Source organism: Prinia subflava, chromosome Z (assembly GCF_021018805.1).
Source record: "Prinia subflava isolate CZ2003 ecotype Zambia chromosome Z, Cam_Psub_1.2, whole genome shotgun sequence".
NCBI lineage: Eukaryota > Metazoa > Chordata > Aves > Passeriformes > Cisticolidae > Prinia > Prinia subflava.
Window position 1 is genome coordinate 24,679,413 of NC_086283.1, and position 21,924 is coordinate 24,701,336.

Consider the following 21,924-nt stretch of genomic DNA (forward strand, 5'->3'; position numbering starts at 1 on the left):
CCTTGTCTTGTTTCCTCTTCTGGCTCTCCCCTTTGCTTCAGCATGGCTGATATGCTAGAATAAACATGCTGGGAAGAGCCTGGAGCTCAGTCTGGTTTCCTGAGAAACACACACCTCCATGGACTGCAATGGGAAAAGGAGCAGACCTTTAAATCTTGTGTTGCATTTGGCTTGAAATAACTCAGAGCTCTTTCTGTACAAAGATTTTCAAGAATATTAGTAATATACAACAATTCATGGAGGGTCTGTGTTAGTTCACAGCTTTCTTATTTCTCCAACCCCCCAGAAAATGACCTGTTCCAGTCTGGTGGTGTCTGGAGTACAGATGCTCTTCAGGTGCTGTGCTCATTTCTTGCCAGGGAGTGGGGGATGTTTTACAGCTTGCAGCGAGGGATTTTGTTACCTTTGTAGAGATGTTCTGCAAAAGCTTCAGCTCCTTTTAGGACTAAAATTAAGCCTCTCTCACTGTGTGTTTAATTAAATTTTATTTGCTTGACATTTCCTTTTTATTATTTTTAAGCAGTCTGAGGTTCTTGGCATTAAAAGCACATGTAAACTAACTCAGCTGATAGATTATCTTCACAAAAGACACTTTTTTCTATCATCACACCACTAGGAATTCTTTTCTGAAGAAAGAAAGTGGCTGCACAAATTCCCCTTGATTGCCTCAGTACAATGGACACTTTGCAAGGCAATAGCAAGGGGGGAGAAAGTACCTGCTGAGAACATGGGGACGCTAAATCAGGCACTTTATGTTTCTGGCTGAGCTCCTCCAGGTACCAGTAAGGAGAGGAGGGGCTGCAAATATTTATTTTATTGGGAAAAAAAGTGCATTTATTTCCTCATTTGTTTAGAGCCTGGTTTTCACCTGATTCCCTAAGGACAGAAGAAAATAGTCTCTGCTCTTCTCCACCTGGTTACTGCCAGGCTTCTCCTCCCTTCCCTTCTGTTTAGATCATATTTTGGAAAGGCCTTGGTGTCTCTGAGATGTGAAGCCTCTTCTGCCTGAGTGGCCATCAGTGGAGCAGGAGCCTGTCATCCCACGGCAGGGAGCAGCTGGGCATTCACTCATCTCACCCTCGTGCACGAGGAAAACTTTCGCTGCACCCACACCTTATGCAGTGGACCCATCAGCTTCTAAACCAAGCATGGAAGACCCAAAAAGAACAAAAACAACAACAAAATTTAATCAACACGAAGAATAAACCCAAGGGGAGCACAAAATCCTCTGCTTTGGATAATAATTTTATGTTTATACATGCATGCACAAACATACCTAAGAAGCAGATGAAGATTTTAGGAAAAATGTTGCCTATCTAAAAAAAAAAAAAGTTGAATCAATTAATACACTAAGCATTACCAAGACTTGCTGAAGTGCCCTCATGAGAGTCAAGAAAAAAAAATATTTTTGCATTTACAGATCATGTCAACCCACAATGTTCCATCTATCCTTTTCAAAGCACTCATAATTCAGCAAGAAAGAAAACCTGGCACTTACTGCATATGAGATATGTTTACAGTGGCACAGTTGGTATATTGATTACATTACTTCCTTTTAAATATTTTAATACAGTCTGTAGCTAATGGAGTATTTAATTAAAGAGAAATAAACATTAGTTTTCAATTTATGGGCAAGGAATGCCCTTACAGTATGGGCTGCAGGATATGATCCTCACTCTTTGCAGATTTATCTCTTGTACCAGACACGGAGGATATAAATAACATCAGGCTTAGACTGGTGGCCCTCACTAACTCTTCAACACTTCATAATATTCTGCTGAAAAGTCAGTGTTCTCTGAAATCCTAGTCCTGAATTGCCAGCAATGTCTTCTCAGCAGCAATCAAAAATTGTTGGGAGATATGCAGTGGGGGTACAGTAATCATTATTAGGCTTACAGACAGCATAGTCTCTTTGGCTGATAATAAAGTCAATATGCTGGTTTTGAGAATAGAAAATAATGTTTAATAAGCATCATGTTTGCAAACACCCATTCTATTCCTTTTTTAAAATGTATTTTTTCTTCCATTTCCTACAATCTGACGGATTCAAAGTCAAAAATTTAATTTTGCTGATTCTACCCCCTTACTGAAAAAATGATATTTCAATCTGCATGGATGTGGAAAAGAACTACTCAAAGAGTTTCCTGCAGAAAAATGAGCTCTCTGGAGTCTTTTTTTGACAACATGTCCCTAACTTCTTCCTAATATCTGATCTAAACCTGCCATCCTTCAGCTTGAAGCCATTCTCCCTTGTCCTGTCACGGCGTGCCCTTGTGACAACCGCTGTGATTGCTCACCAAGTAGCAGGAGCAGGCACTTCTCCCAAGGCACCCTTTAGCTTTGGGCCTCCTATTTAGCAGTGTCACTGTAACATTTTGAGGGCTGTCACCTGCCCCATGATTTGCAGTGTGACATTTCTACTTCTGCAGGTTGAGACGTGGCTTTTTCACCCAGCTTCCGGCAGCCTGGCCCAGGTGTCTACAAATAATCTGGAGCTCTGTGCCCTCAGTTCAAGCTGCTCTCCTTCTTGTGCAGCACCTTGCAATTGTCACCATCGATTTTCAAAGCTTGCAGTGCAGCAACAGCCAGGAGCTGCTCTTTCTAAGGTATTTCTGCTGGCTGTTTTTCTTCTCCTTCCCTTTGTTTTTCTCCCCTCAGACAGATCTTTGGGAGGGAGCACCTCAGCACAGAATTACTTTGTTTGGGTGCCAATTCCTCCTCGCAGTGGGGTGTAGTCAGAAGCCTTGCATCCCTCTGCCAGGAAAACTGCTCTTCAGTAGCTCTCAGCCCCCAGCATCCCACTGGCAGCCAAGGCAGGAAAGAACAACCTTACTCCTAACCCAAAGCATTTATATTTTTCTCCTTCCCTTGCAGGCTTCATCTCCACCAGTCACATCCCAGTTCACAGCCTGTGCTTTGCTCCAGGTCTCTCCCCACACTGTCTTCAAACAACTGGTCTCCTATTCACTGCTCTGGCTCCAAATGGAGCTTTTAAAATCAAAACAAAAGCCAAGCATGGAGACAGAAGGAACAAGCCAGCTCTCAATACGAGCTAGCCCAGCCAGCCTGCCCAGTCCTCGGCTCAGTATCTACAGACAAGGCTCCCCCCACCCTGCTGGCTCACAGCCCTGCTTCAGAGCATATTAGGAATCCAGAAACAGAAGAGATTTTCATTTGCTGCTTCTCTGGAGATCTCTTGAGCAGCTCTGTGAGCAGCTCTCATTTAAGAGTTGGCATGGCAGCCATTCAAATTCTTCTTAAGCAATCAGTGGTGGAAGCAATTTTAGCAAAGGAACAAAATTCTTGTAAGAGCAGTGTCTGCCTGGGCAAATTCTTCTGTCAGCAGTGGCACAAATTAAAATGGGGAAAGAAAAATCTGCCTCTTGAGTGAGATGGGCACAGCAAAGGCTGCACCAGTGCCCCATGGCACTGATCTCCCAGGGACCACAGCTCACAGGGCAAGTGAGCTACCCTGAGCCATGGAGGTGGCATCTCATCCAACACCACTGAATGTCCCACAAGTCTTTCCTCTCTCGTAAAGCAAGCAGATTAATTGCCTTTCTCTTCAGCCTTCCTTTCTCGACATTTCTTTCATGATTTTCTTTCCCCAGCAATGAAACAAAACTCTCAGTGTTCGCATCAGCGCATTGAGCCGAAGGGTTTTACACCTTGCACCTTGGACCATTTTCAATCATGTTGATAACTCTCATGCCCGGGAGAATACCCGGCTGGCAGAGTCCCTCTGGCTTTCTCTGAAGCACTTCTCTTGGGAATGGGAATGGCCCAGGACAATCCAACACTCTTTCTGCTCTAGTAGCACTTTTTAAAGAGCTTTTAGACAAACAAAATGCTTTGAGTGTTTTCTTTCACATCTCTCTCACTTTCACACCCCTCTCATTCATTGCTGTGTGCTGCTGGCAGAGAGTCCAGCAGAACAGCTTGCTGGTGGATAAGGTCTGGATGGGGCAAATAAACAGCATTTTAGATTATTAAATTGTTGGAGGATTGTGGGGGGATATATACATAGAGTTATCCATTGTACTCTTTCTTCTTATTTTTAAAGAACACCTGTAAAAATGTTGAAAGAATGAAAAGTAGAGGGAAAAAATGAAAACTGGAGGAAGAGCTGGGTGTGATACTCATGACACAAGAAGAGCTCATGCCATGTGGCACCAGGCAGAGAAGTCACACACACAGCATCATGAAGCCCAGTAAATTCCTCCACTGGGATCTCACAATCCCCACCCTCCAAACAGCCCCAACAGCCCCTACCTGCAGAGCTGGGGTGGCACTGCAGCTTTCTGAGAAGTTTGAATCAAGCTGTTGCAGCTATTCTTTTCTAGAAACAATGAACAGAGATTTTTAATCCACATGTCCACCTGGGAAGGAACAGCGTAGAAAAGAAAAACTGCCCTTGAAAAATAAACATTAATGTCCCAAGGACTGGTCCGACCTTCTGCACTTGCCAGAGACTCACTAAGTAGCCTAGAGACATTTTTTTTTTGCTTTCATTGTTTTCTACTTTAATGACAGAAATCCCAGAAGAGCAGAAGGTGAAAGGAGTTTGGCTCTGGTAGCACACTGATGTGCAGTAGCCAGATTCCTCAGATTCATCCCTATCCCATCACTACTTGACAGCTTCTAGTTATTACTAATTTCAGCAGGTAAAAGAGGACAGACCTCTCCCTCCCCAGTCCAAGAGCCCAACTTTTAAAATTATGTGCAATGAGATGAGAAAATAAACCTCAACACATCACATACCTGATCTGGGCTCTGGTGGAAGAAGGCAGAGCCAATGGCAGTTTCTCCTAATAAACTTCTGTAATGATGCATTTTCAGGAAAAATATGTCAAGCCCCAGGAAGGAACTAAAACTGTTTAAGTGGCTGAGTCTCAAACACCTACATTTACAAGGTTAGTAGCTGTGAGAAACTGAGCATGCTGCACCACAGAGCCGAAAAAAATGCCCCACACATGAAACCCGACCAAGAAAACCAGTATGCAATTTCCCTTTCCAAAGAGATCTGGAGATCACGCTCTGCAGAAAAGCTAGGGGAAAAAATAATTCAAGGGCCTTTCTTTCCCCTTGAAATGCATGGCTCTGGGGAATCTGGTGGCACCTGGATCCATCCAGCAACCGCAGCCGCATGAACCCAACGGAGACACAAGCACGCAGTGACCAGCTCTGGACACTCTTTTAGCATGTTTGGCTTGTGGAGATCCCCCCCCGCCCCCATCCCCAAGTCTCTGAATTTAGCAAATATACTCCTAAAACCACACTGGAGAATTGGAGTTTGCATAATATTTCCTCTCCCAGATGCCTCCGGGAACAAGGAGTCTTTTGGCAGGGAGTTTGAGAGTGGTTTTGCCTCTGCTTAGTGCCCACATTAAGCTTATCAGTGAGTCCAGGGAAGATCTGGTGTTTGCTTCAATCCCTCGCTCAGCACGCGTGGAGCCATGGGGTTGGCAACTCACACCAGGTTTGCACCAGGCTCTGCCAAGCTCTACTAGTGGTGGAATTTTTTTTTTAAAAATACACTTGCTTCTATCTGCCACATTTCTCTGCTGGTGAAATATAATAGCCAGCATGAATTCCATTTGCTAACTGAGCCTATTCTGCCCCCTAAAACAGTTTTGGAACTGTGTTTGTGTTTTGGTACGGTGGCCAAATTTCTCAGCACAGACAAAGCTGAATTCCCAGCTCCCAGCACTGCCAGGGATGGCCTCTGCCTCTGCAGACCCTGGAGCAGCCTGGGAGACTCTCCCTTTCCTGCCTCTTGCATGATTCCTATGTTCCCTGGCTTTCCTAATCATTCTACAAGGGAGAACTGACCTCAGATGGGTCAATTCATGAGACAGCTTTTCACACCAAAGACTCCGTCTTGCAGTTTGTATCAACTTTCTTGCAATTCTGCAAATGAAAATTTTACCCAGCAAAATCCAAACATTACTCCCTGTTTAATACAACCTAGATGCATTAGCTTTTTAAGGAAGGCTCCAAAGTGAAGCTGTATTTTAGTAAGAGCAGCAAGAACAGGTTTAATCAGTGCTGAACAATTGAGTTTCTTCCCTAACCCTTGATTAATGAGCATGAAATACCATCTACCTTATAACTACTCCCAAACACTCAAGTATGTTAAACAGACTTTTGATTCTCTCCAGCTTCTTGAGCATGTGTGAAGCTGCAGCTGAATCCAATTTGTACCATCAGCAGCTGGAGTTATTCTGCATTTCACCGGCACTGTATTTGGCATTACACTTCCCTTAGCCGCAATGATGTGGCACTGAATGTTAGAACTCTTGATACTGTGTTAATACCATGATCATTCAGGTGGGTTGAATCTGTTAGGGCCCATAAGCTATATGTCTGCCAGGACAAAAAGGCAGGAGGGTTTCAAAGGAATTTTGAGTGGGCAAATTGAATCGCAATTTAATCCAGAAATGGCTCTCCTGCACCTCCCCTGCTGGGAGCCGGGGGTGTGTCCTTTGAGGGACTTGCTAAAACTTCTCAAATAAACCTCATCTATCAGTGGGAGCAAGACAGGCCTATGGAAAACAGCTTCTGTCCAGGGGCACTCAGGTCTAGTAAAGCCATGCTTTCTGAGGGTGGCTGAAGACACCTTCCTGTCAAATTGAGGATGCAGTGGTTTCCTGAAGGTGTGGGTTGGAGCCTTGCTAAACACCACAGATGGCTGCCCTGACCGGAACAGCAACTGCAGGATAGAGACAGAACGAAACAGAGGACAGGCACAAACATCTGCATGAACCTCTGGCCACAAGCACAGCACATGCTACCCATCAAAGGTGGATGCAGGTGAAGAGGGCTGTTTTTAAAATTTCTCCCAAGAAGGGAATCTGTGCTGTCCTCCCACTGAGAGGAGAATGCAAACATTCACTATAAAGCCTGAACAGACAGAACTACTGAATATTTTAATCAACTCAGTCCTCTTATGAAAAAGAAGTAATTTTCCCCTCTCGGGGCCTCATGGATGGGTGCACACTTGCTGCTTGATGTAGCAATGATCATTTATTTAGGCTGCTTTAGCTTAACAGCTAAAATTCAGCTCTTTGACTTCCTGTGCTTACGAAAGAAATTGATATACATTTTTTTAAACCTTGAAATAGGTAAAAACTAGTAAAAGCCACAGAGAGGGGAAGAAAAAGGAAGCATTGAGTACAAATCAGCCTAGGGTAATCCAGCACATGTTTAAGCATGTTTCTCCTCATATTACCTATTTCCTTCTGGACAGTTTTTACAGTCTTGCTGTGCACCTTTCACCCAGTGAGCTTTTTGTATCTCCAGCATTCCCCTGCCTACAGGATTGAATACCAACGTCTTCCACAGTCCTTAACTCACAGCAACTCAGGGAATGCTCTTCCATGAGACCCTAGGTATTTTCCTCTGTAAAGAAAAACACTGGAGCTACTTCCCCAGCTCTTTCCAACTCTTAACCAATTTCTTTAATCTGGGCATATATTTTCTAATGGTTACCATGTGCGCACAGTGTCAGCTCTCCTTTAAAAGCTTTAACCTTTCTGTTAATCTAACTTGAGGTTTTTGCTTCTCATCTACCTTTCTATTCCCCATCCATTGCCAAATAAAGGAAAAGAGCAAGGGAGAACCTGCCGCCCATTAATTAATCTGGACAGCAGAGCACTTGGAAACAGTCAGTCCAAATTCAAACTACAGGACACATAATTTTCATCATCTTTCACAAAACCCATATTTGATTCTTAATGGTAAATCTTTAATATTATATCCATAAAACTAGTTAATAAATAAATGAATGAGGGAAGCAGAGGTAACAGGGGAAAAATTTATTTTCAAATGAGATACATAAAAAGACGTAAAATATTCCAAATTTTGCTCTGCTTTCAGAGGTTCTGTGTATGGTGAAGCCATTTCAGCCTGGCTGCTGCCTTGCTGTCCCCTCTAACTCCAGTGAAACCCCATAAAATTGCAGAAATAGTTGGTATCAGTTTTCCCCAGTGCAAGGCACTGACTTGGCTGTTCACTGGCTGTTCACTACTGGAAACACCAACATGGAAAATTAGCTGCTTATCTAAGGAGAGGGTTTCCCTTTCATCTTAAAGACTCACATCAGACTTCGCATTTTACTTGGATGATAAAAAGTTTTGCAGCAGAATCACAGCTGCAGACAGCTTGAAATAAGCTTAGAGAGCCATGGGCAATGAGCAATCATTCATTGAAATGTACATTACTGGATTCATGGTTTGTCATATGACTTTTTTCTTTTTAATTATCTCTTTATTTGTGAATTCAAGTACAAATGAAAAATTGCAATTACAATAACCCCAAAACACCACAAAACCCCTACAACCAGCCAACCAAAAAACTCAAACACTGCAGGCTGCATTTAGAACAAACAGAAACTGTATTATTAGACTTCAATTTAGGCAAGTGCCCTGCACAAATATTTGTCTATACAAAGCACATATGAACTTTCACCATCTCACTTTGCTGAGGAGAGGAGAAATGAGGATGCTATGGGATATATTCCAATTACATTCACTCAGAGCTCATATATGTCATACTATTATTACTAATTCCGATTCTTAGTATTGTAATATGAATTGGAATAATAGCTTAGACTAGAAGGTATTTCTGGAATTCTCTAGTCCATCCCCTGCTCAAAGGAGGGCCAAAGTCAGAGATGTACAAAGTTCCTGGCCTTGCATGCTCAGAGAGAACATTTCCGTCTGAAACCCTGGTCAGAGCTGCATTCAGAGAAGCCTTTACAAGTTTCATGCCTGGCAGATGCATTACCTGTCCAAGAAGATTTTCCACCTCACTACCATGTTCTAAACACATTTCCATGGAGTTTGAATAATAAAGCAGGGACAACAACATGACTGTCACCAACCAAGGCTCTTTCTGCAGAGGTAAGACAAAAAATGCACCTGAAATGGGTCTTGCCTCAGAGACCACGGAAACCACTCCAAAGGGGACTGAGAAACCAGCAGGGGCCAGATTTAATGCCCATCTCCATAAAGACAAGTGAACCTGAAGATGTAAGTAATTAACTTCCATGCAAATGAGACATAGCAGCAGCCAATTTTGGCTCAGCCTGCCTGCTCCTGAAAACAGTCAGTGCTTTGCCATTGGCTTCATTGGCAGCAAGACCCAGCTGTCAGCTCAGCATGGAGCTCGTTGTGATCCCCCAAAGCTTGCTGTGCCACAGGCTGTGTGCCCTGTGGCAGCCCCATGCATCTGGACTCTGGCCTCTCGTCCTGGTGCTTGCCTGAACCAGTTCTACCTGCTCTCATGAGGCCTCTGTGGGGAATTACTGAGCCTTGGATCGAGGCCACCAAATCCCTGCAATCCCCTGCCCACTGTTTTTAGCACCTGCATGGCAAATCCTCAAATGCACAAGTAATCAAATCAAAACAAAGCCCTCTATTCTTATGGGGGAAAAAGAACCCCAACAACAAAATGCATCACTTTTTCTTATTTGTTTTCCATTTCCTTTATATGAGTATTCTTTGCCAAGGTCTCCAAAGTCAGTTTTCCCCCTCAGATTTTGCAGCATTCCCAGTTTCCACCAACAGCGGTCCATGAGGGACTGCTCAGTCCATGGAACTGAGCAAACTGAGTAAAAACTTAAGGGCTGTGTCTACAGCTGGATGTTTGCCTGGCAACACGGAGAACTTGGTACATCTCATGGTTTGCAGTGTCCACAGATTTCCTCACCTTCAGCCCAGGGAGCTGCAGGGAACCTGCCAGAAACTGGAAAGCCTCCAGTTGCCTCGAGTGCCTCCACCACAGCACAGGTCAAGGCTTATTGCTATGCACTGAACAGCTTTTGGGGGGAGAGACAGCCTCCTGTGATGGCTTGTGTCCCACTGAAAGGCCACACAAAAGCCATTAGACTTGTAATGCTCTTTGTCCCAGCACACAGCAATGCCATAAAATGAAGCAAACATAGCTTGCAGCACAGCTTAAATTCATTTCTTCTTAAAAAAATTGTATGTAGCTTTACTTCAAGGACTTTGAAACCACCTAGCAATTTAGTGTTTAGTAGAGCAAAGCCTGTGAGAAACACAGATCCCAAAACCTAAAACTGTATAAATGGAAAACTCAGGCATATCATCACTAGGAAATTAGTCCCAATTCCCACACCACAGCTGGAAGTGTAACAACAACTCCTGATCCAAGGCAGATTACACAGAGGCCTTGGCCTTTGATAATGAGTCCTGGCTTACCAAGCTATCGCGTCAGGCAGTGGTGGTAAATGTGTATTTGGAGCCAGTGTTTGCAGAGGAAAACGCTCACCACACAACTCAAGTAATCAGAAAACACAGGAGCTACATAATGATATGCAAGAAATGAACAAGAAGGAATCCGAACTCCCCTCCTTTGCTGCTTCCCACTGAAGACGTTTTAGCATATTGTTCTTCAATACAATTCAAATTATCAGTTGATAGAACAATTATCTAACAAAAAGATTTAACCGTGATTAAAGTCTAAACAAGCTGCTGAACAAACACCTACTCTGCCTCACTTGAACTTCATTTCAATTCCCTGCACATGGAGAGCTTCAGCTATGGATTTTTCTGATGATCAGGCTGGCAGGGTTCTAGGCAGCATCTCTCACCTGCTCACCACCATTTATAGTCTAACCCTCCTACCAAGGCAGAGTCGCCTGGAGCAGGTGACACAGAGACAATTCCAGGTGGGTTTGGAAGGTCTCCATGGAAGGAGACTGCACGACCTTCCTGTTCCAGGTATCTGCCACCTTCAGTCTAAAGAAGTTCTTCCTTGTGTTGAGGTGAAATTTCTTACAGATTAGTTTATGGGCACTGCTCCTTGTCCAATCTCTGGACATCACCAAAAACTCTGTCACCATCCTCTGGTACATACCTTTGAGACATTTATGTGCATTACTGAGATCCCCAATCAGTCTTCTCCAGATTAAATCCTGTGCTAGGGGGCTGTCAGAATGGTACTTTCCAGGAGTCCAAGGGAACTCTGGAAAACTTTTAGAAGCTCCCATCATAATCCACGCCATCTGAGCTAGATCTGGGTAGTCACTGTTACCTGCACACCAGCGGGTCCCACAGAGCCCATGTGGAGGTGTCTACATGTGCCATTTGCAGCCCAGTATCTGACCTTAAAAATCATATTCCTATTTTCAGTTTAAAATCTCTGAAATTATAAAGGTGAACAGGACATCAGCACAGGTAAGGGCAGGGACACCCAGGCATTTACATGGGCCAGTTGCAGCTGGGAAGAAACCTTGCATTCAAGTGCAGCACAGGAGTTTAAGGCAAAGCTGGCCATGCAACAAGTCTTTCTTCAAATGTCTTTCCACAGCCGTCAGAATGATTTTAATTAGAAACTTACTCAGACACCAACAGCACTTGAATCTGACAGTGCCAGAGCAGCTGCACTCCCCAGCAAAGCCATGATGCGGGGAGCCACTCAGTGCTGCCAGTGCCACTCAGGGCACCAGCTTGGTCATCACAGATGAAATGATGCACAGGTGTCACCCACAGCCAAGGTGACAACGTCCCTCCCATAGAGAGGCTGCAATACCCTCTCTGTCCCATATAATGGCCCCCACGGCAGACCCTGTGCTCCACCACTCTTTCCCAGGAGTCCTGCAGTGCTCTGTGGATCCTTTTGGAAAGGACAGATGCATTTAACAGACAATTTCTGCAGTAAAGGCCAGTCTGCCCACGCCTGAAGCAGAAGATAATTTCATAACCTTGTGTAATAAACAGCACCATAATGAGTGCTGGCAGGAGGAGCAAGAGCCACTCCTCTCACCACACCCAGCAGGACAGCCATGTCTCCCTGACTTTCCATGGACGGGAGAATGGACATAGCAAGTTGTCTGTGACAAATGACAGAATGCATTGAATGAAGAGTTTTACAGCAGTGAAATGGGAATATGGCAACGGGTACTGGTGGGTTTCTATGTCACTGAACAGCACATCCCCATCCAGGAAATATCAGTGTCTTGTGGGAAGAGCCAGGGGTGTTCATTTAGGGACCGCAGCCACACTCATCATTACCTGCCACCACGCACAGCTCAGCCTAGAAACACACCAGCAAGGAGCAGGGATCATCCAGTCAGAAGGGCAATGAGAAATACAAACACAGCCTGGGCTTACTACAGCTCCTAGGCTAACTCTGAAACATTTGAGAAAATGCTCAAGTTCTCATATCAACACAGTATTATGTCATGGGTGCATCAGCTGAGAACAGAGGAGATTAAACTGACAGTCTGTATCCTGATTCATGACATAAAAATGGAAGGATCCTTACTCATTGGGCTTGAAAAATAGTTATGCTGCTAAGATTTTTAATTAAATTGTGAAGACTATTTATTATATGAACATAAATTGTTTGTATAAATACTTATGGTTTTGAGGGATCTCAGTGCAAAGGACAAATAAAATAAAAACTAATAAAAATGTATTTTTTTACCATTAAATCAATAGTAATTTAAGCATACCAAGAGCCACAATTCTATTTGAGAAAGATGGATCATCCCACAGGAAGAATTTTTAACTATTTGGCTGGTTCCTTGCACTTTCCTTGAATCAGCTTCTCTTGGGAAACCAACAGCAAAATGTTAAAACCTGTGGACTTTAAATGGCCGAGCTTCTAAAAATCACTCACATTTGCACATATCAGGCAAGTGATGAATAATAGACATCTAAACAAAACTGCCCTAGGCTTGCTAAGAAGAGTGGGACATGCCACAGTGGTAATAAAAGTAATCTGTAATAACTATTTCCCCATATATGAATTCCATAACAGGTATTAAAAATGAACGCATCATAGAAGAGGATCTACAGGCACAATTACAGCTCTGAATTTGTACCACTGGTATAAAAAAAAAAATCTGTTAACCTACAATAATGTTAAGATACTTTCAATGCCATTTGTATGACAGAAAACGGTAAGGAAAAGCTACAGCTGAAAGAAGCTAATTATGGAAAATCCTGTACAACATATCCTGCTGAACACAGAAGTGAATGTGGCTTCCAGTCTTTTCTGCATTGCAGATGTACAGATCTGTTTAAATAAACATCCCTGAACAGTAAAGAGAAATTTGAACATAAAAATAATAAATTTCAGTAGAGAAAATAAGAAGCAGCAAGTTAACACTGGTTGGGAATGCCTCACTTTCCTTCAGTGCATCTTCACACACACATGCAAGGGGATCTTCCCCACAAGGACCATGTATTGACAGATACAACAGGCTCAATATAATTGCTTATTTATGTGCACAAGTAAATAGAAAGGGCTGCAGAGAACTTCACATCCCACAAAATATTAGATATGCAAGCCTAGGGAGTGAAGCTTGCGGGGTGTCAGCTCATTTAATCCCTAACAGGAACACAGGAATCATTACCACACCCCATGCCTTGGAAGCTGTTATTTATGGGCACTGTGTTTGAAAGCAAACCAGCCCAGAGCACTCACCTTTCCCTGGAACCCATTTCTGGGGTTTGTCTAATACTTCCTATTAGAAATTATGCTTGTCACCTATTTTTGAGAAGGTCTCACACCTCTGCCACTTGCTGCCAGATGCTGAAATTTAGCAGGGAGAGAAGTCCCCAGCTAGACAAGCTCTTTTTTTGCAGTTCATTCTGTTTGGGGCTGCTCATGTTCCTTCTGCTCCTGATGCCAACAGCAATATTTTTTGCAGCCTGTCAAAACAGTGATTAAATCGAAGACTGCAATCTAAAGCCAGCCCCAGCAGCCCTAGATAGCTGCAGCAGAAGCAGACGTATCCTGCCTGTGCCAGAGGTTTCAGTGGGCACCTTGCACAGGGAGGGATAGGAAGGATGAGGGGAGGGAGACCAGAAGCACATCCTGCAGCAGCAACAAATCCATCTGAGGGTGTCACTTCTCCATGGACATTGAACCAGCAACCCTTTGCATCTCAGCCTCACCTCTGCTGCACACCTCTTTATGGATTCCTGCCTGATCCTGACTGCAGCAGAGGAGCTCCAGCCATGCACAAGTAGATTCTCCAGTTCACCCTCTGCAGGAAGATGTCTGAGATGTGAAGAGGGGTGGCAGCAAAAGCAGCATCCCCAGGAGGATGAGGGAAGGAATACATCTGCCAGATAAACCTTTTTCAGAGAGAGAAGATGTTGCTCACAGCTTGGGGGGCCTGCACAAAATGCAGTGCAAGGGGAGAAGTACTCAGAGAAATGTTGATTTACCAGGAGGTAGAGGCAAAACCTCCTGCTACAGAGGCAATGATCACCTCTGGATGAACAGGAGGGTCTGGAGCTTGCAAATCCCAGAACACACCTCAGCAGTCTCTCAGGATGTGCCATTCATGGCGAATTATTTGCCAAGGGTCCCAGTGCATGTTGCAGCCCATCCCTGGGTGCTGAGCACCCCCGTTCCCTTTGGGCTTGTGCATCAGCTCTGCACTGCTGCTCTTGTGCCAAAATGGATTTGAAAATAAATCATCTGAAGCAGACCCCTTTCTCAGGCCACAACACTCAAAAACCCAGGTGAACTCACTATCTCTCCAAGGGGCCATCACATAAAAAAAATTAAGCATTAGTATAGAAAATATCAATATAAATATAATCATATTAATACAAATAGAAACATAATATATAGTAAACCATATTACAACATTGGAACACAGACATCTGCAAAGCTGAAAAACAGAAAGGGATGCTGTGACTTCCTGCACTTCTCTAACGTTTGTGATTCCTCTTGGAGTACCTGGTGAGAAAGCAAAGATTTTGCATTATGCAGGTCATATTCTTCCACTACTCTTTCTATTCAGAGGCAAATAGATGCACTTCTAAATATTTTGAAGCTATCTCTATATTCACACTTGTTTTATGGTGTATCATTCTCCTCCTTAAAAAACTTAATAATGCAAATTAAATTTAAAAAGCTGTGTAAGCTGGATTGGTGACTCTTAAAAATGTTTTGGCTGATTAAGTTTGGAAAGATGCCTTGCTTTGAAAATATTTTCTCTGTCCCTGTGCATAGAGCCAAAGGCGACTCCACTTTTCAGCATATTCCAGCTGAGCACCAGAGAAGTGGGCTGACAGCACAACAGCGAAGATGCACATTCAGCCACCCTTTATCTTTCTCCCTTCCAGCCCCTATTTCACATTCCTTACACTTGCTAAATCCTATTTGGCTATGCACAAAGCCCCATAGGGGGACTTTTCAGCACCAGGTTTACCGAATTTGCCCTTCACTACCTCCTATAGATATCTAAAAGGATACAGGCAAGCCAGAGTTCCAAGGAAAGTGGGTGTAGAAACCCAGGACTCTCAGCACCATGACAACTGGAAGAGCAATAAGGAAGTCATGTGTCTTGGCCAAAGTTTTGTGAAACCTTTCATTTTCAATGAACTGGCATTTTCAAAGGAGAAAATGCATCCTCGCAATATTTCTCTTCAGATCTTGTACAAGGACACACCACAATAGTTTGATTTGCAACAAATCCCTCTATAAGAAGTGCTGAGCTTGCAGGGATGTCTGACTGAGAGGTTATATGGAAGATTTGTAGGAGCACAATCAGAGATGAAATGACACGTTACCTTCTGGATTATAACTAATCCCTCTGGAAATAATCATTTATTCAATCAACAAAATAAGATCAGTTACATTAACCTTGAAAGATCTACTAACAGCTACTCTCCAAGATTCACATACACAGATGATGATGTTTAACACTCATGACAGTTCCCACTATCTGATTTTTCACTCTATTTTTGTCATAAGACAGTGAAAAATAACCCCAGACCTTCTTACTGTTTTGCTTACAGGAAATGAAATTATATGGTAGGCAATTTTCTTCTCACATGCCCCTGTTTATGTCAGGCTTGGTGTCTGCAAAGTTGCTGTACTTCATTTAAACTCAACTGGGAAAGAACACAAATGCAATTACTCCATGCAGCACCTGTGAACTCTTAAAAAAAAATAAAAGTGTGAGCAGAAGTTGGGCCCTTGTTTGAGATATGCGTACAATTTTTTTAGGTATTCAGAAGGCCTTCCCAACTTGGGCACAACCAGGTATTTCCAATCACACGACTGGCACAAATTTTAAACTCCTTATGCCCCAAAATCCAAAAAGGATAAAACACTCACAATTTTTTCAGCCTGAGGTGGTGGGCTGAGGCCTGAGAGAGGGACTTATAAAATTTTCTTTTATTTTCTTTTATTCTTCCTGTGTCATGGTTTGACACTGGTTAACATGCCAGGCACCCATAAAAACTGCAATAAAAGGCTCATGAGTTGAGATAAGGACTGGGAGAAAAACTCTCTAAGGGTAAAACAGGCTCAGACTTATAGGTATAATGTAAATTTATTTTAACAGAGTCAGAAGAGGCTAATGAGGAGTAAAATAAGCCTTTAAAACACATTCTTCCCACCAGCCTCTCCCTGCTTCTCACCAACAGTGCAAGGAGACAGGGCGTGGGAGTTTTGGTCAGTTCATCACCCAAAATTTTTCTTCAATTCGCTTAGGGAGAGGAGTCTCTCTTCTGCTATGCCGTGGAGTTCTTCTCATGGGAGACAGTTCTCCATGAACTTCTCCAGCATGGTTCCAATTTCACAAGTAGAAACTGCCTGACCTGCTGTAATGTCAGGCCCTCGCATAGGCAAACAGTCCTCCCAAAACTGCCATGGCGTGGGTTGTTTTAGTTCATGGGGTGTAGTCTTTTAAGGAGAAGCTGCTCTAGTTTGGAAGCAAGGGCTCTCTGTCTCTGTCTCTGGAAACAAAGGCCTTCTCTGTTCGTGTTTCCCGTAGGATTACAGCTTTTCAGCATCCACCAGCTCAAGCGTGAGCACCTTTTCTCATGGGCTGTGAGTGGATCTCTGCATCCCCCCATGCATTTCATGGATTACAGGGAGACAGTTTGTTTTATTGTTGTCCTCACCATTGGGAAATCTCAACTCTGACACTTGGACCACCTCTTCTCTTTCTTTTCACCGATCTTGGTGCTGCCATGTTGTCTTTTTCCACATGTCCTCACTTCCTCCTCTTCCTCCGACTAGGAGTAAGAAAACCCTGCTGCTCATAAGTACCATTGCCAAAAATTTCCGCCAGTTCAAAGATTTCTGCAGGATCACGCAGCACTGAGAAGTTGATTTCATTTAAGTTCTGTGTTGGGGAATCACTCACCGTATTTCTGCTGCCAGCCAGTGGCCCGGCACTGGTGGTGCTGGCTGCTGTGGTACCGGCTCCATTCAACACCTCTCCTTGTGTGGGGTGCCAAAAAGGAGAAGCCACCACCACTGCTCCTGCCCAGCTCTCTAGAGGTAGCCAGGCAGGTGTCCTAGGGTGACTTTACAATGCTCGATCCCCAGTCATCTGTTCTGCTTATGCTGGATATTAAGTTCTGCATCTTTAAGACTGGTTCTGAGAGCAAAGGGGATGGGAAATGACGCATGGAGTTTGTTTTAAGAAACTGCTCTTGCTGCCCTGCATTCCTTCTCCTGGACTGTGCTGTCTGCAGCACGGACAGTGAGAGAGTGCTTTCCTTTGCTTTTAGTTAGTTTTCTTTGCTAGCTGAGGCAGAGAAGCTCCTCGGACTGTGGCTTTTCATTTTCTTGAGACTGTTTAAACCTACTCTAGACCGAAAATCCAGAAAAACTCTGGGAGCTCACACCTGGGGCCCACTGGGGCCCAGATGCAGCATTTTCCAGTGCCGGAGAGACTGATGAGAGACTGAGCAAGCCAAGCTACACCCCATGGAAAAGACTTTCTGAATTTGCCATCTCTTTGGAAACAAGAGAAGTTGTATTGTTCAATATTATTCATTTTTATGCTTGCGAATCCTTTGCTTGTTAAATAAACATTTTTTTCCACTTTTCTCCAAGGAAATCTTTTCCCAAACCAGCTGGGGGAGGGGCCACCTGAATCTTCTCCTCTAGAGGGACCCCTTTGGGAGTTTCCTCTCAAATCTGCTTTAAACCAGGACATCAGGCAAAGCTCACCGTGCACTGTGCCGGGATGGTGATGACCGCAGTGGCTGCAAGGCCACACACCTGGCTCCAGGATGGTGTCAGCAGCTGCGCCTCACCATCCCTGAAAAAACAACTGTTCCTGAGATGTTTTTATTTTCTTTTTAAATATGTCATCACAGAGGTGTTACCAGCTTCTCTAATTGGACCAACAGCATGTCCATCTCCAGAGCCATCAGAGATTGGCTCTGTCGGACATCATGGAAGCTTCCAGCAGCTTCTCACAGAAACCACCTCTGTGGCTCCCCCCAGCTACCAAAAAAACACGCTGTGCTAAACCAGCACAACCCACCATGCATAATTTAATTGCACCATACAGCCTGGTGTACCTTTGTCTCAAAATCAGTTCTGGCTGGAGATAACCTCCAGTGGCAAATGTCAGTCTGTGGTGTCCTTTGATTCCTAGTGTGTTGCTGCTCCCATGCAGGTGATGCTGTGCCTTCCCACATTGCACCAAACACGTGCAAAATGAGAGGCTTTACAGCAATCCCAAGCTCAGCATGGCCATTTCTGGAAAGCATCCGTTCTCGGCACTGGGGCACTCCACGAGGCCTGAAAGGGTGAGCACTGAGTTCTTGGATACAACCCATCTTCATGGGAGCAGCATACACAGCTCTGTGAGCCAGACAGAGGAAGAAGAAAGACCATTTCCCCAGGCATCTCTTCTTTCTTGATTTTTTTCTCAGAAGGGAAATTCAGAACAAATGAAATGGAAAAGGCAATTCAGATCCACTGGTAGGAAAACAAACTACAGAAACATCATAGCTTTTTGCAAAATCAGGTCTGTACGCTAGAATTTCACAAGTCCTCCAAAGGAAGGAATAGACTGACAAGAGAAATTGCCAAGAAAAGTATGGTTCTGGAAGAATCAACAACAAACCGGAAGGCAGCACGAAGCTGTAGTGTACTGCAGTCAACCTCGAGCCACACTCAAAACTGCAGCATTGCTCAGTATTGCTGTAAAGCAGTGCCATTGAGCTAATGGCTGTGAAGAGCTCCTGGGATGGCAATTTCCAGGAATTACCTGGGGAATGGTCACCCAAGTCCAGATCCACAGAAGGATTTGAGTACTGACTGCAATATAAGCTGACACCTGGGGAGAGCAGGTGGCCACAGGATGGTTTCTGCAACAGCTGGGTGGTTATACACAAGAGATGCCTGCAAGAACCTGAAAGAAGAGCAGACATCTCCTGTTAGCCAAGACTTGGCCACAGCATTGACATGTCCAGGTGCAAGCTGTAAATATTGAAAAATGTTGTATCTCCAACCCCTGCAGACAGACAGCAGCCTGAGCAGGGGCTGGATGTCAGCACTGAAGTCCAAGTTCAAAGACTCAGCTCCTAGATGTTCAATCCTGCTCCAACTGAAGCTGAAAGGAAAGCTCGGAGAGCTCTGTGCAATGCACTTAAAAAGCCAGGTTTACTGGTGTTTATGTTTTTAAATATATAATTAATGTTTCTGAAAAATTCATTCTGGGAGCCATGGAGAACAGCAACATCAGAAGAATTCTCTTGAAAAGAGAAGGGAGAGATTGAGGCAATAACAGAGCATCTTTATGATCCATATATTTAACAACTGCACCTTTCCTTGCTATTTTTAAAAATCGCCCTCATTTGTTATCTGTGCATTTGTGCAACACCTTTACCCTGCAATCCTCCAGGAAAATAATTAACTTTAATAGAATCCACCCACATTTTAAAGCTGAGATGGAATATTTAATAAAAAGAACAGTTTCTAAATGGTTACGGTATTTAATTTGCATTCTCTTTGCTATTTTAACTGCAGCTTTATTAGAACAGCATTGTTTGCTGCAGTGTTTATTTTTCACCACCATTGTCATGATAAGAAAAACATGCACAGCAGATGAAAAACTGAGAAAATATAAAAAAAAATTTAAAATAATAATAATAAAAAAGGAACATGAGCAGAGTAGGCTGAAATGTGTATTTTGGGGAAAAATCTCAGATCGCTGCAAAGCTCAAATCCCCAATCACCCTCCCTATGAGCTTCCAGGAAGACAAAAGAAGATGTAAGATGTTGCTGGCTTATTTCCATACCAGTTAAACATCTTTTTGCTTTGGCAGAGAGACACAGATAGCCAGCAGGTGAAAACTCAGCCCTCCAGCAAGCTGTGCCCATTGGCACTGGTGGAGGAGGCCTCTCCCAGCCTGCCTGTTTCCTCCATCCTTAGATGGTGGGAACAGAAATTCCCTTTTCTTCCTCTGCTCTCTCCCTCTCAGGACCCACTAAGCTCTGTGGGTTGCCAGATGTCTGTGTTTGCCCAGTTCACATCCCTAAGCAGCAGATTAGACATGTCTGAACCAAGAGGATCATCCCGAGTTTCTCTTAATGAAATCATCACAAAGATCAAGAGGCAAGGTTGTAACGCTGGCCCAGAGCACCCACAGGAGTTGGCAGAGTTGAAACACAAATTGGCAGGAATGGAGACAGGGAATGGTGTGGGTGAGCCAGGTCTGGGTGGGTGCCCAAAGCCCTCCTGAATCCACAGCCCTGCTCCTGCCCCACCAGCCTGAGCCACAGGGATTATCAGAAGTCAGAAGATAAACTGCAGAGAGAGAAAGGTGAGTAAAAACAGCAGCTTGATCACAAACCCCAGTAATCCCTTTCTGAGCTAGAATCAAGAGGATATTCACCACTGAGGAGGTAAATAATCATATGGGTGCAAATGATGCAATGAAATGGTGCTGCAGGCTCAGCACCCACACTCCCCATTGTTACCAGTTCAGTACCACCCCACAGCTGGGGTTTTTTACAGCAGCCCTGCCTGCTCCCCAGCCTATTTTCCTGCCTGAGTGCAGATGCACCTCTACCTGCTTCTGGCAGCAGAGCACCAGCCCTGTGCAATGCCTGTGGAGCTGCCAGGGGAGGAACATGGATCAGATCACCTCCCTAGAAACCAGCACAACGCAGTGATGAGGCAAGGGCCATCACCTGATGGTGACATTTTCATCTGCTTCAGCCTGAACCAGGCAGAGAGCAAGGAATGGATTTAAAGAGGAAAGATGGAAAGACTCCAGCAAACATCACAGCACAAGACACTGGGAAAATTTAGCCAGAGCACCCCAATGGCATTTATAGCTCAGTCATGCAGGATGATCCATGTGCATGCAGCCAAAAGATGGTCCCTTTTCCAAATCCCACTAAAAGAATCTAGTTTAAAAAGGAGGGAGATAAGAGGAAGCATTCTGGAATTATTCAGATCTTTGAATCTGAAGGAAATGTGATACTACACAATGAAAAAAGTCATATAGGAACCTTATCTCTGCTGATTCTTAGTCACTAAACTCTCCTTTGACTTTGTCCACAGATAGGGATTTGCTTGGATTCATTTAATCATCTTTGTTGCTTGCTGGATGGAAGAAGGAGCACCAACTCACCTTTCTGTAGATGTCACTGAGTTTATGGCCCCATGTACTGGGAAGGCAAGGCACACAAAGAAAATATTATGCCTTCATTTACTAAGAAAACAGATTCACACTAAAATGTAATAAAAGTATTATGATTTGTTTACTGGTTCTCTTTTTAATAGAAAAAAAGAAGTTACTGTAGTGAACTATCTAAGCTGTTTTTGATGAGTAACAGACTTAATGGGAGAATAGTTTGTCCACTGATTAGATTTTGAGAGAAGGGACATGGATTTTTATATTAACTGGTCCTTTTGCTCACTGCTGTCATGAGTTTAGGTAGATCCCCACCAAAAATCAAACTTTGATCTAAAACAAAACTCACCAAACACTGAGCAGAGCCAAGAATGCTTGCAATTACAGGGCAGCAATATTCCTCTGTCCTGGGGTTCCTGTGTTGCAATACACACAAAACACTTCAGATGGAGTAATTCAGATAATATTTCAGATAGAATAACTAATAACAATGGTTTTAATTAGCCCTTGTCAAACATCACAGGACATAGCA